Source organism: Pelobates fuscus, chromosome 5, assembly GCF_036172605.1.
Source record: "Pelobates fuscus isolate aPelFus1 chromosome 5, aPelFus1.pri, whole genome shotgun sequence".
In the NCBI taxonomy this organism is placed as follows: domain Eukaryota; kingdom Metazoa; phylum Chordata; class Amphibia; order Anura; family Pelobatidae; genus Pelobates; species Pelobates fuscus.
In genome coordinates, this window is record NC_086321.1 from 299,837,355 (window position 1) to 299,853,710 (window position 16,356).

The 16,356-nt window shown below is 46.6% G+C and overlaps 1 protein-coding gene and 1 pseudogene across 1 annotated transcript in view; one reads left to right on the forward strand and one right to left on the reverse strand.

Annotated features, from left to right (window-relative positions):
* Positions 1–16,356, reverse strand: part of ARRDC2 (arrestin domain containing 2) — a 132,306-nt gene that overhangs the window by 20,006 nt on the left and 95,944 nt on the right. The gene's annotated exons all lie outside the window — the stretch shown is intronic.
* LOC134612880 (heterogeneous nuclear ribonucleoprotein A/B-like) lies at positions 595–1,703 on the forward strand (annotated as a pseudogene).

The following is a 16,356-nucleotide window of genomic DNA, read 5'->3' on the forward strand; positions in this document are numbered from 1 at the left end:
TGAAGCATATCGCCTACATGTCACGTCAATGCCACCCACGCAATATAAAAAAAACTGTTACCACACCTGATTAACGCAGCACGCAGCTTCATATCCAACCACTGGAAAAAGAAGACAATCCCCTCCATTAGAGATTGGATCCGAAGGGTGGAAGACATACGGAAGATTGAGGAGCTTATCCTCATGGAGGCGGCCAAGGCCCAACGATACCATCAGACCTGGTACCACTGGACAAGGTGGCTGGAGGAGGCGGATGGGGCCGGGGGCCCCCGGGGTTGGCCCCGGGGCGGCACAGGCAGAGTGCTCGCTCAACTCCCCTACCCCTTCCCGATGTTTCCTCTCCCTCCCCCCCCACTCTCTCTCCCTGTCCCTGACAAGGAGATGGAATAGGTGACACCCCACGCACAGTAGGACCCCCTTACGAGAGACTAACCCGGGGATGACGTACAAATCCACAAACTAAAAGACTGTAGACATTAGCAAACCCCCGACAAAGTAACGTCCTGCATCTCCCACCCATTGACAGGACTAAAGGGGGATAGTAGGAGGTGACATATCCTCCCGGGGTAACGAACGAATAAAAGTAGGACGTTCGTAGGAGCCAGTGAGCGATCCAAACCACTCTCGAAATGTCTGATACCGAGCAGCAGTACATGGAGACCACCGAGAATGGCCATGAAACTGGCGAGGCTGAAGCTGCAGAGGTAAACGAGGCCGCCGCGGCTGAAGACCAGAACGGCGCTGAAGGTGATCAGATCATTGCCAGCAAAGGCGAGGAAGAGGCAGGGAAAATGTTTGTTGGTGGCTTGAGTTGTGATTCAAGCAAAAAAAGACTTAAAAGACTACTTTTCTAAGTGAAGTATCAGACTGTACAATCAAGATGGACCCTAATACTGGACGATCTAGGGGGTTTGGATTTATACTATTTAAAGACCTGGCAAGTGTTGACAAGGTATTGGAACAAAAGGAACACAGGCTTGATGGGAGACGTATTGATCCCAAGAAGGCAATGGCCATGAAGAAGGACCCTGTTAAAAAAATATTTGTTGGTGGGCTCAACCCAGAGGCAGGCGAAGATAAAATAAGGGAATATTTTGGAACCTTTGGTGAGATTGAAGCTGTTGAACTTCCAATGGATCCAAAAACAAACAAGAGGAGAGGCTTTGTTTTCATCACATTTAAAGAAGAGGATCCTGTGAAAACAATCTTGGAAAAAAAATTCCATAACGTCAGTGGTAGCAAGTGTGAAATAAAAATAGCACAGCCAAAAGAAGTTTACCAGCAACAGTATGGTGGCCGAGGAGGATTCAGTGGTGGAAGAGGTAGAGGAGGTGGAAAAGATCAAAGTCAAAACTGGAATCAAGGTTACAACAACTATTGGAACCAGGGCTATGGGAACCAAGGGTGGTACGGCTATGGTCAGCAAGGCTATGGTGGATACGGAAATTACGACTACTCTGGATATGGCTATTATGGAAAAGGACCGGGCTACAATCAGGGAAGTGCACAAACGATGACTACAATCAGGGAAGTGCTAACTATAGAAAGGCTCCAAGGCATGGCGGTCACCAGAATAACTACAAGCCATATTGAACATTGCGTATTTCAGGTAAAAACTGAACTGATTTTGGGGTCTGCTTAAAGCTGCAGCTCTGCATCTAGGGACTGCCTCTTGGAGTTAAGTATGGACTCTATTACTCCAGTTGTACCAGTGTCACTTTTCCACCTTTTTATTTTGTATTGTTTTGTGTCATAAATTTCCAGTATTGGAAGTGTTAATTTTACTGTACTTTTTGGTACCTTTTGGAATCTAATGTATTGTAAGGTATTTTACATGTGTTCGGATTCACCATAACATGGATATTGAAGCTATCCTAAGTTACAATAAGGGGGGGACCTACTGTCCTCCCACCCGGCCCCCACCCCTGAGCTGCGGGTGGGGGCCCTAAGTTAAAATAAGGGGGGGGACCTACTGTCCCCCCCCGGCCCCCACCCCTGAGCTGCGGGTGGGGGCCCTATAAAAGAATAATGGGGGGGACCTACTGTCCTTACCCCCGCGCAGCGGGTGGGGGCCCTAAGTTACAATAGGGGGGGGAACTACTGTCCTCCCCCCCGGCCCCCACCCTGGGGTAGGTAGGGGCTTTTTTATTTGGGTGGGTGACTAAGGGCTTGATGGAGGGAGGGGGTATTTGATTTAGGGCCCCCACCCGAAGCCCACGGGTGGGGGCCGGGGGGGGGAGGACAGTAGGTGTCTGTCCCCCACCCTCATTATCATTATGGCCCCCACCTGCCGCCCAGGGGTGGGAGCCAGGGGGGGTAGGACAGTAGGTCCCCCCCATTATCATTATGGCCCCCACCCGCCACACAGGGGTGGGGGCCTGGGGGGTAGGTCATCGTCCCCCTCATTATCATTATGGCCCCCACCTGCCGCACAGATGTGGGGGCCTGAGGGGGAGGACAGTAGGGGGATGGGAACCTACTGGGGGGGGGACAGTAGGTTCCCATCCCCCCATTGTAATTTATGGCCCCCACCCGCCGCGCAGGGGTGGGGGCCGGATAGTAGGGATTTTATTTTACAGTGAGCAGCCGCAGGCATGCCCCTACTCGCGGTATAGCGAGTAGGGGCATTCGGGAGATTTTAATCCCCTTTATACTATTATGGGGGTCATATTGACCCCCATAGAGTGAGGGGGGGACCTGGGGGGCTTATGAAGTGGTGGGGAGCACTGCTCCCTGCCGCTTCTGTCTTTACATATTACAAGGAGGGAGCTGCACGCCGGTAGCTCCCTCCTTGTAATAAACTGAACGAACAAACGAACACTGATACACAGTGTTTGTTTGTTCGTCTGATTTTTCTATTCATTCATTCGTCTGTCTGATGCATGAATGAATAGATGTAATTCCCGTTCGCATGTCCAGGTGTTTCACTGGGCATGTGCGGGAATCTCAGTGCTATCTAGTGTGGGCAGATGACGTGACTTCATCTGGGCAGTACTATGTTTGTAGAATGTGGATTAAAGAGGCTGTATGTACCAGTACAGTCAGTTCTTCTTCACCCTCAACACGTAGTCTTGTCTCGTGATTGGCGGGGACAGCTATACTCACACTGGCGATTGCTATGCTCTGCATACTCCTGTGAGCTTTAATCACTTAGCTCTTTTAACCAGGCTAGCGGTATTCCCGAGCATGACTCGGGGTTAATTTTCGCTGCCAGAAGCGGTAACCCCAAGTCACGCTCTGGGTAGATAACAGAGCTGGCAGCGGAGTCTCCTTACCTTCTCCTTGCGATCCAGCGATGTCCCCGCGCTGTGATTGCCGGTGAGAGCCCCGGCGGATGCCTCCATCTGACTTCCTGGTTCCGTCTCTGTGAGCCGCAGAAGCTCATGGGGGCGGAACTGAGCAGGTAATTCAAATGTTTCAAGCATAAAAGTGACACACACACATAAAGTTAGGTGATACAGTGAAATCCTGTCAGATTACATTGTATCACCTCAGATTTGACACAGTATCACCTCAGATTTGAAATTTGATCATCCTACACTGCCCTGCCTGCCCTTTTTGCTGTAATTTCTGCCCATAAAATAAATTTTTTACCATGGCATCAAAGCGTCACTTTAGCATCTCCAAAGCGGGTTTGGATCAGATGAGTGACAGCGGCAGCGACACAGAGTCCCTCGCAGAATTGAGCGACTGCGATAGCGATTTGTGGCAAGATTCGTCATCCGACTCGGACAGTGACCAGAGAAGTGGCGACAGCGACGATTCTGCACCTGAGCTCAGTGATGTGCGCACTTGGTGCCTTATTGATTGCGGTATGGATGAGGTACCGCCGCCAAGATTTCCGTTTACTGGATCACCTGGGATGAAGGTAGACGTTGAGCACAATGATCCTTTGGCATACCTAAAATTATTTCTCACAGATGACGTCATTGAAAAGATTGTCACGGAGACAAATCGCTACAACGAGCAGCAATCAGCTACTCTGCATAGCAAGTTTTCCAGGAACAGAAAATGGGAACCGGTATATTATTTATTAGATTATAATTCATGATTTTATGTTTCGAACTTTATCACATCTGAGAGTACTTTTGGTCAGGTTTAAGAAAGTAATTACTGGCCTACAATACATAACACCAAATTTCCATGCAAAAAAATGGTACCGCTTTTGGTACAAAATTCCTGACATAATCATACCGCCAGGGAGGTTAAGAGCTTGTTCCTGTTACGCTCTCCTGGAGGAGAGGTCTTCACCACACGGTCCTGGAGGACAGAAGTTGATCCAGGGTGGACGAAGACGGCGCGACTCCTGTTAAGCTACAGCGGTTGTGGAGTCTGCAGTGGTTGTGGTGTCCAGTGCGGTGCTTGTGGTCCTCGGCGCAGGCTAGGAAGCGTCCATCAAAGGAAGGTACTCGGTGGGAGTACGGGGAGTTACGTTACAGGCACCTCAGAGGGGATATGATAACATTTTACAAATATATTCGGGGCCAGTACAAACCATTAGCTGGAAATCTATTCATAAACAGGGCTATACATTGGACACGGCGTCACACATTTAGGCTGGAAGAAAGCTAAGGCAAAGAAAAGTTTTTTTTTTTACATTAAGAGCAATAAGGATATGGAATTCTCTGCCTGGGTAGTTTTATCAGAGTCCATACAGATGTTTATACTGTAATTGGATAAATACTTGCAAAAATACAACATACAGGGATATCCTTTCTGATTGTTTGTAGCAAAAGTGGAAGCTCTTCAGACTAGATTTTTTGCCTTCTTTTGGGTCAACAGCAAAAACATATGTGAGGAAGGCTGAACTTGATGGACGCAAGTCTCTTTTCAGCTATGAAACTATGTGTAGCAAACTCACCTCTTTAACAGAGTTTGCCATGAGCTTTTGGAGGGGGCTGCTTGCCCGCCTCCTGCCCTGTGATTATTGTCCCTGGGAGATTTGGCCCTTCAAGTGCAACATTTGGGCATACTGTATTTTATTGTACTGCCACTGGCCCTTTAAGCAGCATATGTAATTCTATTGGACTGTGTATGTCCCTTTCAGACTATGGCCCTCTCATTAGCCCATGCTAAACTTAAACTCCATGGCGATTTGACTGTGTTTGTGGCATCTGAGCGCTGTTGGGATATATTGAGCGCTCAGATGGGGGGGGGGGGGGGATAGGAGTTAAGTATTTTTGTGTCTTTTTGTGTCTTTTGCTAACATGTGCTCAATGGAGTCTGCTTTTATCCCTGGATATAATTGGATTACCTCTCCATTGTCTCCAGGATAGAGGACTCTTGTGAAACTGGTTTGGGCCGAAAAGCCATGCTGGCAGTGGGCTTTATTAATACTTTTGCTAACTTTTGAACCCCTGGTCTGATTCGTGCCATTTTTTAATATGTTGTTCCCCTGAATGGATTGATTGTGAATATGTATGTGAATGTGATGCATAGATTTACAGTTATAGTATATTAGTAAAAACTGTATTTCTCTGCCTGTGATAATTAAATTTCCCATTGTGTAAGATAATTGTATCACAGGCAGAGGGAAGGACTTTACTGTGGGTTGTAACTTTTATTTTATTGGTTATTTTATACCTCCCTGTGGGCGGTCCTGTATGTGCAAGTCCGTAATAAAAACCAGGCTGGGTGTGCCAGCACAGTCAGTTCTTCTTCACCCTCAATTTGAAGTGTCGTGTCTTATTGGGGGAATCTGCTACAAGGGATTGCTATGCTCTGCATATTCCCTTGCTGTAATCATTACTAAGCTCTTGTAAGAGTTTGTTCCTGCTTCACTATCTTGGAGGAGAGGTTTACCCCCTGGAGCCTGGTTGTAGGTCCAGGGTGGGCAGGAGATGGCGAGACCCCAACCAAGCTGCGGCAGTTCGTGGGGTCTGCGGTGCTTATGGTGTCTGGTGGAGTGCTTGTAGCCCTCGGGAAGCACTAGGAGGATCCATCAACGGAGGTACTCAGTTGGGGTGCCAGGTGATCCGTTACACTATGTAACTCCTTTTCGTGTCATATTGGTGATGGGTGCTATTACAGTAGAGAAACCTTTGATGAATCTCCTATAATAATTTACAAACCCAATAAACCTTTGAATGGCTTTTAACCCATTGGGTAATGGACAGTGTAGAACAGCTTCTAGTTTATGGGGGTCCATCTGAAAATCAGAGGCTGAAATATTATAGCCCAAGAACTGTACTTCCGTCTGGTCAAATAGGCATTTGTCAAGTTTACAATATAGCCCGTTTTTGAGCAAAATTTGTAAAACTTGTTTAACATGCCCATGATGAGTCTGGAGATCGGGGGGAATAAATGAGTATATCATCCAGATATACCAATACAAAAGTATAAATGTAGTCTCTGAGAACATCATTAATGAGATCCTGAAATACGGCTGGAGCATTACATGACAAGATACTCATAGTGACTATTTCTTGCGTTACATGCAGTTTTCCATTCATGTTTCTCCTTAATGCTTACCAAATTATACGCACGCCTAAGGTCGAGTTTGGTAAACACCTTGGCACGCTGGAGTTTGTCAAACAATTCTGAAATAAGGGGAATGGGTTAAGCATTTTTTATAATTATCTTGTTCAATGCCCTCTATTCAATACATGGTCGTAACTCTCCATCTTTCTTGGATACAAAAAAGAACACGGCACCTGCAGGTGAAGAAGACTTACGTATGTGACTTTTTGTAGAGACTCTTTAATGTATTCCTCCATTATTCTACTCTCCTGTGGTGTTAAGGTATATACTACCCCTTTAGGTGACTTTTATCAAACACTTCTTTAACCTCCCTATAATGCGCAGGAATTTCGGTAGACTGAGGCGTAGGAGTTGGTAGATTAACGATACCCACTCTCTTGGTAATAGGTAGCATACATTTCTCTCTACATTCTTTACCCCATTCTAGTATTTCCCTTTTAGCCCAATCAATACGAGGATTATGCTTAGCAAGCCATGGAAATCCAAGTATAATGGAACAAGAAGGGGACGCAATTATCTGAAATGTGATGATTTCATTGTGTAACACTGTGTTTCGTGGGTAATAAGTGGCTGAGAGAGTGGTCTCACATCAATGGGCTCGACGGCCAGGGGTGAAGATCTATTCTTGGTGGGTGTGACAAACTGCCATTTGCCACTGGGCATTGGAGAGGACTGATCGCTAGCCTCCTGCCCAGCGACTATGGCCCTGGAATGTATTGCCCTTTAAGAACTACATTTGGGCATAATGGATTTTTGTATACTGTTTCTGGCCCTTTAACTGTGTTGTACAAAGAAAGGGTTTGTACTTTTAAACCGGCACTTCGGATGCAGTCGAAGTGCCGAAGTTGTCGAAGTGCCGAAGCAGTCAAAGTGGCCGCCATTAGACAGTCGAACACGTGGCGGCGGCCATTTTAATCCAGTCGAACACGGTCAGCGGTGTGTGCCGTCAAATGCCTGGAACGGAAATCGGCCACACATTTGAACGAACACCGCTGACCTGTACCTTCCCCTGCCCTTCGACACTGCGGCTGGAGAATAAGTCCCGTTCGAAGATTCGAACACACGTTCGAACGGGACTTTGTCAATTTGGGTGTAAAATAGACCTCCAGTAGACAATTGAACCCCACGGAAACACAACCCCGGTTTCACTTCGACAGAAGTCGAAGTGAGTTCGACGATTCGAACGCCACCTTCGGATGGGACTTTGTTATTTTCAGGGCAGAAATAGACCGACCGCACAGCCTGAATCTGTGGAACTGTTTTGGGCATACAAACAGGCGTGCGGTCGGTCCAAAGAGACTTTTTAATATTTCTGGAACCACTGAACGGATTTTCACGAATTTTGAATATGTTGTTCCACAAGTTGTGTTGTTCATAAAAAAATAAGTTTTATTCATGTACGATTTAAAATGAGAAAGTTATTAAAATGCATAAAAAGTATGATTTTTCAGCTTGGAGATAATTGAGTAGATACAGTAAGAAACTCAATTATCTCCCAAGCAGAGGGGAGGGAATCTGTGGAATGTAACCGATATCGTATTGGTTAATGCCTAATTCTGCCTGTGGGCGTCTCCCTTGCAGGGGAGCACTGCATGAAAGCAGAGTACCTGCCATTAAACATCAGATCTTCTTGACCCTCAATACGTAGCCTTGTCTCGTTATTGGAGGGAACTGCTATATCACACTGGGGAATGCTATGCTCTGCATACTCCCTTGGGCTTTAATCACTTAGCTCTTGCTCCTGATACGCTCTCATGGAGGAGAGGTCTTCCCCACATGGTCCTGGCGGACAGAAGCTGATTCCAGGGTGGACGGAAGACGGCATGGCTCCAGTTAAGCTACGGCGGTTGTGGCGTCTGCGGTGGTTGTGGTGTCCAGTGCGGTGCTTGTGGTCCTCGGCGCAAGCTAGGAAGCGTCCATTAACGGAAGGTGTCCGTTACAGTGGGTATAAGGTATTTACTGGCAAATTGCACGTCAATAAAGTTTTCTGCAGCAGCTGAGTCAATCAGGGCATTACACGTAAATCTCATCTTATTGCATTGAGCAGCAACACTAAGGAGAAATCAACTTTGGGTAGTACCAGGGGACATATACATCATACCTAAGGACGGTCCCCTGATGGTTCTTAGGTGCGCAAGTTTTCAGGGCTTTCTTGTCACAGTATAAGCGAAGGCCTTCTTTTCTCCTGAACTGTTTCTCTGCTTCTGACAGTCTGATTACCTCTAACTGCATAGGTCAGGTTCAGACTGCACTACGTCTGGTTCTGTTTCTAGTTATCTGTTCCCCTGTTCCTAAGTCGGTTATCGATATTCATCACATAAGTGCTATATTCATTCAACCTCCCTGGTAGTTCTTTGGCTGCAATTTCATCAAGGATAGCTTCAGATAATCCCTCTGCAAATGCAGGGATTAATCGGTTATTAGTCAGTCTACCTCAGAAGCCAGAGTGCGGAATTCTATGGCATAATCTGAAACAGAATGGTTCCCTTGTTTGATACGCATTAGGGCAGTGGCAGCGTTGTTCTCTCTTCCCAATGGTTCAAACGTTAATTTAAATTCCGCAAGGAATTCCTGGTAATCAGGGCCGGTGCAAGGATTTTTAGGTATATAGGCGAAGATGTATTTTTCCGCCCCCTCCATTCAAAAATAACATCTTCACCTATGTGCCTCTTAACCAGCCCCTCTCCCCGTCCATTATTGGTCCCCTCCCTTCCCTGTCCCTTAGTGTTCTTCTGTCAGTCACACACACTCAATGACAAACACAGAGACTCACTGATCTGACACACACACACTGATTGACACTCATTGACAGACACACTGATAGTCACACACAGACTCAATGACAAAGATACTCTCACTGATTTGACAGACACTCACAAACACACACTGACAGACACACACATACACTGACACACTCACATGCAACACTCATACAATCACTCACAGACACACATACACTCACTCACGCACACACTCACAGTCACTCACAGACACACATACACTCACGCACACACTCATAGTCACTCACAGACACAATCACACAGAGTCACTCACAGACACACAGTCACTCACAGACACACAGTCACTCACTCACGCACACACATACTCACAGACACATACACACTCATAGACACTCACTCACACACTCACAGACACACACACAGACACTCACACACACACACACTCACACACACAGACACTCACACAGACACACACCCACTCACTCACAGGCACACAGACACTCACACACAGACACTCACACAGACACACACCCACTCACTCACAGGCACACAGACACTCACACAGAGACACATACTCACTCACAGACACATACACACAGACACTCACTCACACAGACACTCATACAGACACTCACAGACACACACACACACACACTCTAACACAGACACAGACACACACACACACAGACACACACTAACACAGACACTCTCACACACAGACAGACACTCTCACACACAGACAGACACTCTCACACACAGACAGACACTCTCACACACAGACAGACACTCTCACACACAGACAGACACTCTCACACACAGACACATCACATACATTCACAAATTATTTTAATAAATAATTAATATCCACCCAGCCTCCCTACCTGGAGAGCTGGTGTGGATCATTCCCTGGGGTCCAGTGGGGCTGCTGGGCGGCGTGCGGCAGTGCTGCGATCAGGCGCGGCGAGGGAGCTCTAACCTCTCTGCTCTGCTCCCTCGCGGGCTGTCTGCTGATGCCGCGGGAGCCGGAATATGACGTCATATTCCGGCTCCTGCGTCATCACTAGAATACCCCCCGGCGTTGATCCATGGACTGCATCTCACACCCCCATTTCCAAGCAGTGACCCACCCAGCCCTAGAGCCCAGAGATTAGTACGCACCAGGGCCAAGTTGAAACTCGACAGATGTCCAGTTCTTAAAGTGGTCTATCAGGGACTAACAGCCAATGTCAGAGCACCACAGCAATACCCCTCACTATATGCCCTTTGATAGTAGTAGTTAAGAGTACACAAAGGCTCATTATTATATAAACACTGTTATAGTTTATGCCTGCTTTACTTATGTTAACCATACATAAAATGGAAAAGTTATGCTTTGTTCATGATAACTCAATAAAAAATACAAATTGAAAAAAAAAAGTACCTAATTTTAGCTCTATCCGTAGGGAAGGACCCAGGTGACGATTCAAAAAATGGTACTCAATCTGATTAAGGAATCAGATTGAGTATTAAATACAAAATGCGGGGGTGGAGATAGGGAGATAGTAGGTGCATTATACACTAAAGGTGTAGGTACAGTAGGCGAGGGTGTACTTGTCGCAGGAACTTCAGGCTGCAAGTGAGCCATACATAATAAGAGCGTATTGAAAGCCTGGGCAAATTGATCCATACAGTGATCATTGTCCTCTAGCTTTCTCTCGCAAGCTACTATGTGCTGACACAAATCTGCAGGATCTATGGCCATGTCGTAATGTCAGGATTATAGTTGATCCAGCACTAAGGATAACGTCTAACCGGACCTGAGAAAGGCCGGACTTAACATACCTGAGAATAGTCAAAATACTTGCAGAGGTCATTGACACAGAAAGAGACAACGATGAGGAAAACCCAAAGTCAAGGATACCAGAAATCAGGGAAGTTAAAACTAAGCCAAAGTCAAAATATCAGAAAAACGCAATCAGGTAAAACACTTTCGGATAAGCAGCTAGTGGAAACCATGACAGGGCACTGAAAAAAGGTAATTTGGGTTTAAATAACCTTCCTTAGGCTGTAATTGGCTTTCTCTGACCCTTGACCCCAAAATGTGTGTGCGCGTCTTTGATGTGACATCGCACTTATGTTGGTGAAGGTAACGTCGCACTTTGATGTGGGCGAAGGTAAGTTTCCTAGGAACGTCGCACCCGCTGGGGACCGGAACGGAGGGAGACCGGGCAGCTGCCCGCCGGGGCCAAGGTAAGTCTGAAACATCTCTGTCGGCGTGGCTGCTTAGTTTGTGTGCAGCCACGACGGCAGAGGGACCCGGAATCGTGACAGGATATAGTGTGTGTTTGGGGATAGGATATAAAGTGTGTTGGGGGAAGGGCTGTGATGGGAGAATAAGGGCTGTAAATGAATAGGGCTGTGATGGGGATAATGGCTGTAGTGTATGTGGGGAGATAGGTGCTGTGTTGGTGGGTAGGTGCAGTAGTTGGAATAGAAACTGAGGAGGTGTGCTGGGGGAGTAATGGCTGTTATTGGGGGATAGGGGCTGTGTTAAGGGAAATAAGGGCAGTAATTTGGGAGATAACGGTAGTGATGTGGGGATGGTGCACTAGTGAAGAGTTAGGGGCTGTGATGAGGTATACGGGCAGTAGTGGGGGGGAAAGTTAAATATATGGAAAGTAAATGGTAAAAAATAAACAAATAAAAAAAAACACCCACTAAACTAAAAATGTATTCCCTCCTTTCTGAGGCTTAACTGGTGGTAGGGTGAGAATCAGCTTGTCTTCATCTCCAGTGAGTGCAGAGAACCCTTCCGGCAGGTGCCGGTGATTGCAGCAGAGTGTTACCGCTCTACTACAGTGGAAGGAGGGAGACCAAGTTCTCCCTCCTCCCCATCTGCATCCAGGCGGCCGTGGATCCTCTTCTCAGCGCTTGAACTCCCCTGTTGGCCTCAGCTCATGGCCATCACGACCCCAAGTAATAGTATACATAATATAACAATAAAAATATATGATGAGGCGAAAAGTCAACGTATTGACTAAAAAAGACTAAAAGAAAATATTTATTCTCCGATGAATAACTTGTGGATTTCCCTGAAACAAATGTGTAGTGTAGGCAAGGTTTAAAAACCCCATCACCCTCTAAAATAGGGTAATTATACCCTCCACTGGGACACACATTGGATCAATTAAAATGTAGACATTGCTTTCCATTAACATCTGGCAAAAATGAATTGTTTAACCCCTTAAGGACCAAACTTCTGGAATAAAAGGGAATCATGACGTGTCACACACGTCATGTGTCCTTAAGGGGTTAACCTCTTCACTGCCAGCAGTTTATTTAAAAACTAACAAACAAAAAAATACCAACAGAATTTGTGAATTTGATTGGACTGATACAACTTGTGTGCAGCTCTTTGTGATTGGCATACTCCACCTCATCACTATAATTCTAGGTGAAAGCTGTACTGGAGCCTGCACTGCGAGACTCTGTCTAATGGACCTTAGCCTATTCCCCTGAATGCAGCTTCATTGATATCACCTTAGCATATGCTAACGGCTTCAAGAACACCTTCTCAGTGACAGTGTAACCTCGACCACTTCAGTGATCAGGGCCGGTGCAACGGTTAGGCGAACTAGACCGGTGGGTCCCCTCTGTCCTGGGCCGCAGCGCTGGGCAAGCGGCTCTTGAGCCGCACCCTGCCCAGCGCCGGGCCGATCATCCAGGCAACCAAAAATGGGGGCGCCGAGAGGAGCCCTGTCACAGGCCACCTCCAAAGGTGTCCTTCAGTATGGCAGTGCAGGCACCTGCTTACACAGATGGCGGGTGCCTGCTCTGCCGATAATGCCAGAGGAGAGGAGGCAAGGGAGGATCTTCTTGCAGCTCCCCACTCCTCCCTCGCGCGCCGTCTGTGATGCCGGGAGCCAGAATATGACGTCATTCTGGCCCCGGCGTACTAAACAGCGTGTTGGAGGAGTGAGGAGCTGCCCCACCCTGGACCCCAGGGAGGTAGGGATGCTGAATGTCTGAGTCTGTGTGTCAGTGAGTGTTTGTGTCTGCCTGTTTGTGTTTGCTTGTGTCTGTCAGTGAGTGTGTGTGTTTGACTGTCAGTGTGTGTGTGTGTGTCAGTGAGTGTGTGAGTGTTTGACTTCAGTGTGTGTGTCTGTCAGTGAGTGAGTGTATGTCTGTCAGTGAGTGTCTGTGTGGGTGTGTGCGTCTGTCAGTGAGTGAGTGTATGTCTGTCAGTGAGTGAGTGTATGTCTGCCAGTGAGTGTGCATGTGGGTGGGTGTGTCTCTCAGTGAGTTTGTTTGTGTCTTTCAGTGAGTATGTCTGTCAGTGAGTGTGTGAGTGTTTGATTAAGCCCTTTGCTACTCCACCTCCGGCAGTGTCCTTAGGGTGTTACTAGCCAAACCGGAACAAGAATTCCAGGCTGGCTAATATAAATTCTGTACATATTTCTGTAGCGGATCACCTGGTAAACCGACCAGTTACCTCCGCTATTCCTCTTCCTTTAGCTGAACATGAACAATTTAGGGCATAAAGAGACCCATTCCCCCCAGTAACTGGACGACACAGTTCTGGAGGTACAACAACCACTTTATTGTCCACACATGGCTTTTAAGCATATACCCATGCAAGGGGTGTAACACACAGCATACCCCCTCCCAGAGTCAAAAGTCCGCCACCCAAACACAGGGAACATCCCTTTGTCTCCCAGGCACAGAGAGACTGCCTGCTGGAAAAGAGCGCCGCAAAACCCCCGCAAAGGCACCGCAAAGCCCGTCAAACTCGCCAGTGCCCCAAAAGTGTCGACACCAACCTCAGGGACCCTCACACGGCCCCTGTTGCAAAAGACCCCCGCCTCCTGGGCTCCCAGGCACAGAAAGCCCGCCAAACCGCCATTGTCCCCAACGAGTGTCCCCACCAATTTTAGCAACCCCCAGAACAGTAACCGGCACGAACAGCCTCCGTTCGCGGGGTCCCTGTGTAGAAACCAGGCAAGGGAAGCATCTCCTTTTGGGATACGAATGCTCCCCCTGGGTTCCGTTCACCTATACAAAATGGCGGACACCCAGGGTAGCACTCATTAATTAATTCCCTTGCAGTTTCACAATTATGTTGCAAGTGCAAACCTTCTAATTGATTGGCGCAAACATTCCAATGGGGCACTGGGGAGGCCTTCTTTCGGGAAATTAACGATTCGGGAAGCAATGTACAAACGCTCCCCCTGGCTGGCGTTCGTTTGTATGAATGGCAGCCAGCTGAAGGAGTGCTCATTGTTTCCCATGTGGTTTGCGGTTTGACACTAGGTTGCGAGGTGTGCAGGTTCTAAGTCAACATTCTAAATGGAGTATCAGGGTGGTCCCCGTTCAGGAGGCAAATTAATTCCCTTCGTGGAAACACCCCCAAACGGGGAGCAGGCAGAAGACACAAAAAGATGGGGAAGGACACATAAGATCAGACAGGCAATTCACGGCAGCGGTCCCACCACAATTTCTATGTATTCATTGGCTTCTGCCAATAGTAACAGCACCAAATGGCAGCAGTTGACAAATGTGGGTGGCAGCAGCACCAAATGTTTACTTCATTCTCACAGAATGCTGATCACCCCCAGGGTGTACTAGGACACCCCTGGGATATCAGCAAACATATTTTTAAAGAAACACTATAGAGCTAGGAATACAAAACTGCATTCTTAGCACAATAGTGTCCCTGGATAACAGCCATTAGAGGCAGTCTTAACCCTGCAATGTAAAAAAGAAACATCAACAGAAAAACGTAAATTTGATAGGACAGATACAACTTTAAAAAAAAATCACACGCATACACAACCTGATGCACAGAGACACACACACTGACTCATACAGACATACAGTCGCATTGTATGTCTTGCTTTGTTTATGGTATTGTCTACCAGTGTATGTGCCAAAGAGTGTGTGTCTGACAGTGAGTATACTTGTGTGTGATTGTGTTTATATTTAAGCTTGTATTTGTCTGTGTCTGGAAGCATATGTATGGGGGAGCTGCTTGGCATGTGTTGTGCGTATGAGGGGCAGTTTGTGGTCTTGTGAGTTGTGTTCATGGTGACAGAGTGAGTAGGTGGGCGACTATGGCAGGGTAAGTGTGGCCAAGCTAGGGGATGAGTATGACAGAGTTAGGTAGGCTGAATGGAACATTGAGAGGGGGTGAATGTGACAGAGCCAGTGTGGAAAGTTGAGGGTGTGTGAGCATGGTAGGGTGGGGATGAGTGTGACGGGGGAGGATGCATAACTTATCCCTACAGGATAAGTGTAGGGCAGTAACTATTTAAAAGGGCTAAATGTGTGCTTGTTTGGGTGACAGTGTGTTACAAGACTGTGTTTTTGTGCCTGTTTTTTATGAATCCAGAATAGGCCCGGGGGCATTTGCCCTCTGCCCAGTCTGCTCTTGATTCTGGGTTTCTAAATGTAAATATGCTTATCTACACAATAGCCACAAGTATCTGTGTTTACTTGAAGATACATAACATGCTGCGGTTAATGTTGACAAGTAATTAGGCATTTCGTGGTGCAGTGTTTGTAATTTATGCAATACCAAAACAAGTTGCTAATCTTGTCCAGGCATGCTCAGAACTTCTATACTGATTATTCTGAAGTATTATGTAGGATGGATTATGTCACCATACTGTCAAACTGTTTGAAATTTGTAAACAAGCTTGGCATGTGCAAGGGCCCCCGTATAGGGTTTATTTAGTAAAGAACATGCTATTCTGTGTAAAACAATATGAACACACATGATGATTGTGATGATAAACATTGCTCCTTGATCCTTATATCACATCCATATCATATCCATGTAATATAGCTCAAACTGGAGCAATATGGCACTGCATGTAAGTAAAGATGTATACAATGGAATATTCCTACTCACTGCTCCACTTTAGCACCTTGCCCAGAAACTGTTCTTTATAAATAACCATGATCTGTTGATGAATGATCTTGAGCAACATGAGCATGTCACTTTATATACTGATTTGCTGATAGAATATCTTTAGAAAGAACATGTTGTACTGCATAAGAATATTGAATTCTTATGACAAACATCTGATTGCAAAAGAAAGGAAAATATTCAATCTAGCAATACATATGCAAAATATTATCAAACTGCATGCTTTCG